At 29.0% G+C, this 5,872-nt stretch overlaps 1 long non-coding RNA gene across 1 annotated transcript; it reads left to right on the forward strand.

Annotated features, from left to right (window-relative positions):
• The first annotated feature begins 1,189 nt into the window (after positions 1-1,189).
• Positions 1,190-2,098, forward strand: LOC128642484 (uncharacterized). Its single transcript, XR_008399663.1, has 2 exons — positions 1,190-1,241; positions 1,656-2,098. It is a non-coding gene; the product is annotated as an uncharacterized LOC128642484 (long non-coding RNA).
• Positions 2,099-5,872: the final 3,774 nt, after the last annotated feature.

Below are 5,872 nucleotides of genomic sequence, written 5' to 3' on the forward strand. Positions count from 1 at the left end.
CAATGCGCAGATGGGCTGTGAGAATCAATGCACAGATGGGCTGTAAAAATCTTACAAACAACCGATTAAAAACCTGTTGCCTAATTATACTTGCTACTGGAAGATAGGGATCTTGGAAAAAAAACAATGTGCGAATAATATGTCAGCTTGAATGTAGTGTGTTTGCAAGTGACATGGCAAGGAGAAGGAGTGGTAAAAGGAGTATAAGCTATAAAGTCTGGAGTGAAAACTTGTTGACATCGCAAAAATCCAACCAAGAGGAAGGTTGTGGAGAATCTTATTATTTTATTGGAAGTTATTACTTACTGAGAATGTATACATGCTTAAAGTCTTGGTCATTTGTGAACAGACCAATTAAATTGTATTAACCATATTTAGGGTTGAGTTTATCCATTGGTGTGTTGGGATTGATCATATTGAATCTGCTGAATGGACCAAATTAAGTCCAATATAAAGTCAATTAGTGTAGGTATATATCTTAGTTAACTAATTAACTACAAGAGGAGCGGAATTAATGATCTTCTATATGGAGGTTGATCCATGAAGGAGAGAGAATTAAAATATAGAGGTCCTATCTATATATAGATATTTTGTTGAACAGTATAAAAGGCCCCCGGTAAATTAGTAGGATTAAACATATCAACCGGCGATCTATCTATTGCAATATACTGTTGATGGTATTCATTATGTGGAGTACTGTTAATGGTATTCATCTAATGTGTGGAGTATGAGGGGCAAAATAAGAGAAAAAGGGGCTAACTTAAATCTTTTGTATATTTTGTAAAATATATTTGTTCTTTATTCAAGTTTATTGACATAATAGAAGTTGGGTTAGATTTCCATCTAGTACATTATTCATGGTGAGTGGAATCTTTAAAAGATGTTGTATAATTATGTCACCAGACGCTAAGGAATGTATTTATTTATAGGTTTAGAAGGTGGGATAGATCTTCTTTATTATTTAGACCTTTAGGATGTAGGCAGTCTAATAAAAATATCCATTTGGATTCTGCTCTAAGAAGTCTTTTTTCATAATCACCACCTCTCCAGTTGTGTCTAACCTTTTGTATGCCTATAAATTTCAGATCTTTTATATTACCTTTGTGTTTGGTTGAAAAATGTCTATATAGAATTGTGTCCATGTTGAGTTTTTCTATCAACAATATGTGTTCTCTTAGCCTATCTTTCAGGCTTCTTGATGTCTGTCCGACATATTGGAGTCCACATGAACACTCTATAAGGTAAATAATCCCTCGATCTTGGCATCTTATTAGATCTTTAATATCATACTCTTCCTTAGTTTGGTATGATTGAAATTTCTTTGTTTTAATTCCACTTTTGCAGGCTTTGCAGGTAGGGCCTGTTTTTTAGATTTTCTGTTCTTCTGTAGACAAATCTTGGTTGTTCAGGGAGTTTATCTCCAATAATGTCATCATCAAGATGTTTTTTAAAAATCTTTTCAATGATGTGCCGATTGCTGCTATACTCAGTAATCATGGGAATGTTCAATATTTCTTCTGTTTCTGTTTTTCTTCGATCTTTATATTTAATTAGCTCTCTTCTTTCTACCTGTCAATAACATACTTAATTGTCTTTAAATGTATCATCTCTATCATATTATAAATGTTAATCTTTAATTTTTTAATTTTTCATAGGGGACGGTGGTTATTTCAGTAGAGAATGGTTATTCACACCATATAATAATCCTCGAAGAAGATGTGAGGTTAAATTCAACGAGGCACACAGATCCACCCGAGGAATCATCGAGAGAGCTTTTGGATTGTTAAAAATGCGCTTTCGTTGTCTTGACCATTCAGGTGGTGTGATGCAGTATGCTCCAGAAAAGGTTGCAAAAATAATTCTGGTATGCTGCATTTTTCATAACATTGCAATAAGAAGAGGATTTGAAATTGAGGATGCTAACGAAATCTCCTTTGAGTACTTCCCAGAGGTCATCTGTAATGATGCACCAACAAGACAGGCCATTAACGCCAAAAATTATGTTGCAGAAAACTATTTTAATGATTGATTTAGTAAATAAAGTTTATTCACATGATTAAAATTTTTATGTCATTTAAATAAAAATATAAAATTTAAATTGTGAATTTGTGAATAAAATTTTTTATTTTCATCAATTTTTTTTTACTTTTATAATTGTATGAATTGTATCAATTTCACGCATGTTTCCAAAAGTTATCCATAAAGAAACTGACTGATTTTATTCAAAACTATTATTTGAATAGATATCCTTTTATGATCAAAATATAAATATACACCTATGTATTTTTTTTGAAGGATAACATATAAGACCAGTCTTATTTTTTCTAACATCGAAATAGATGTGAATGTAATCTAAAGTCTATAAATTCAAATTAGTATCTATTACATATAACTTTAAAAAATTAAATCTAAAATCTAATTCTTTATTAGCTCATGCTGATAATGTGTGTATATAACCCTTAAAAATCTATATCAATACAATTTTTTAAAGATGTCACATTAGCGATTGATTAATAATTTTTTTTTAAAACAAACATATTACATAATAACTATATAAACAAAATAATAAAAACGATCTATAATTACATGACTCTCCTACATTACAAACTAACATAAATTATACTATTGATAACTGTATTGAACTTACACTAACAAATATACTGAAAACTTAAATTAAATTTAACATTAATTATTATTCACATATTTTTTCATCTGAAAATTTAAAAAAACTAGACGGACAACAAAGAGTACAACTTTAAAATTATTTTATGTAAATATTTTGAACACTTTACAAAAATATAATAATGTTGCATAGAAACACTGAATAACGTGAGATTTAGAAGCTTTAGAGATTAGACACACCCATTTAGAAATTGCTATGTGACCAGGAAGGGTGAAGAGAATTACACCATTCACATCTGGGGAAATGATAATTCTAGTGTATGTTATGGACCGATATTTTCCTAAACGCTTAGGGGGTGTCAGAGGAGTCATGCAAGATGAAAGGGGCAAAACTATATACGAAATGATACGCAGAATGTATCGTGTATCAAAAATTAAAAGGACCAGGCGTCAATGTTTGAGACGCTACAGTGATATTAGACGTCGAGAACCACAATATTACCAATCCATTAGGAGCCTGTTAAGGACATGTAAGTTTATCAAATTGTTTTTATATTAATATTTGTTTGTGAGCTATTTCTAATCTAATACTCAAAAAAGAAATTGCAATGCATGACGCTGAAACTAAAATGTGCTTGTTTTTCAAAGTTACATCCCTGCAGTTAAAAAAATAAATATAATTTAAAATAATAAAACAATTAAAATTGTTTTAAATTATAAATTATTTGACCATTTCAGCATCAATATGAACCATGAAAGAATAATTTGGTTTAAGTGTAGCATATTGATAACTTTGATGTCCATACTGGCTCTTACTTGGTATCTATTAACATTATGATTTATGGTTTTCTAATTTCTAATTTTAACGAAATTCTAAAAACTATAAACATATGTAAGATATACAATTGGAACAAACTAATAAACAATGATGTCTGGATAAAACTTTTACTTACAAAATGTAAACTTATATTAAAACTAATTTTATTTCTAAAACTATTTACAATACATTTTTAAAAATACAAATGTATGAATCATCCTGCATACATCATCAACTATCATACTGTAGTTGATGATTGTTTTACACTTGTGGAATAGAAAAATAGATTTTGTAATCTTGTTTTGTATATCTGTATTCACTATTTCAGATAAGAAGAAAGAAAATATTTGTGATGCTCCTCCTCCACATTATGTAAGGCCTATTCTAAATTTGACACCTAGAAGTGAGGCTAGATCCCCACCCTTGCCACTGTCTTTGCTTGACAGAGAATTGTCTCCACAGAAAGGAGGTGTCAGGCGCCTAACAATTGTACATACACCTCAAGGTACAAAAGGAACCATGAATTAAATATCTATAGTTACAGAACTGATTAACATAATAATGATTAGGTTTTTTTGGCATTAACAGAAACCAACAAAAGAGTGTTGAAAATGAAGAAAAAAAGGTTCAGAAGTATATTACAATTTTCTTCTACAGAAGGTATTTTTCTAAATTTGGTACCATTACAAATATTACATTTAAATTTTTTTTTAATTGTGTTCTTCTGTAATCTTTCATAGATAGTGACAATGAGGAAAATAATGCTCCTCAAAGGATGTCATTAACTTCACCCTCAATGCAACTAGGTAAATGTTTGTTATCTGTAAATTTACTCTATTTTTAAATATTATAATACAATCTAAAAAACTATATATCCATCGAATTATAAATATATATTACAGATGCAAGTAGTGACAGAAACTCAACAAATATTTCTGATACTGATAATGACTTGCAAATATCTAAGGTTTCTAAATCGACACAGACAAGTCCAGCTATGGAAAATACCTCCTCTAATCTAAATGGTAATAAATTATTGATAACTTCTTTTTAACACCATTTTTTTAGAAAAATTGTGTGACAATCTTTTATTTTTTATAAATTTTGTTTTCTTATCTAGATTCCGGGTTACAAGTTGTATCACAAGTGCAATCCTCTGTTTGTGAAGAAATTAAACAAATAATGGATTCTATTAAGAATTTAAATACCCAGGTTTAAAATCTCTACAAAACTTATTTTATGGAAAACATATAAGCAATTATTGAATTTTAATATTGTCATATTTACAGTATTGATACTGTTTATATATATATATATATATATATATATATATATATATATATATATATATATATATACAGGTAGCCCTCAGTTTACGCCGGGGTTAGGTTCCAGAAGGAATGGTTGTAAATCAAAACCGTTGTAAATTGAAACCCAGTTTATAATGTAAGTCAATGGGAAGTGAGGGAGATAGGTTCCATGCCCCTCTCAAAATTGTCATAAGTAACACCTAATACATTATTTTTAAAGCTTTGAAATGAAGACTTTAAATGCTAAACAGCATTATAAACCTAATAAAAGAATCACACAACACAGAATATATAATTAAACTAAGTTAAATGAACAAAAACATTTGCTAAACAGCATTATAAACCTAATAAAATAATCACACAACACAGATTTCACTTGCATTTTTCTGCAAACAGTTCTTTCTATGCATTCCAATCTGGACGGAGTTATAGACAGGAAGATCTTGTTCCCTTAAAATCTGCTCTATAGCTCAGGTCTAGTTCAACTGATTAATTTCAGCTTGCTTGGCTTTGCTGCAACACAAGCGGACAGCTCCACCTACTGGCTATTATAATAAATGCACTGCTTCTCAATGCTTTTCAATAGCAGTCACATGACTGGAAAAAAAGGTTGTTATTCTGAAACGGTGTAAATTGAACCGTTGTAAAACGAGGGCCACCTGTATATATATATATATATATATATATATATATATATATATATATATATATATATATATATACAGTATATATATATTCTAAGAATTTTTTCTGCAATAAAAATAGATATTTCATTTGCACTTTGATGACATTACAATTGTCATTGTTTCAGTTAAAAAGGTCAATTTCAAACAAAAATTGACTGTAGTGGCCGGGAGGACCCTCATATTTTTTTATAATGCCTTTTTGTTTCATATTTTTTCAAATTCCTGTTTTAATACATTTTAAATTTGATTTGTCTTTGTGTCACATTATTTTTAAACTTTTAAATGATTTCAAGTTAATTTTGAAAAAAAAAAAAGAAGAATCTTTAATAAACATATGTACAAATAATAATAATAATATATTTTGGATCAACAAATAAAAAATAATAATAACTTAAACGATTCAAATAACTGCACTAATGGAACCTTTGTCTTTTAGG

The sequence above is a fragment of the Bombina bombina genome, chromosome 1 (genome assembly GCF_027579735.1).
Source record: "Bombina bombina isolate aBomBom1 chromosome 1, aBomBom1.pri, whole genome shotgun sequence".
Lineage (NCBI taxonomy): Eukaryota > Metazoa > Chordata > Amphibia > Anura > Bombinatoridae > Bombina > Bombina bombina.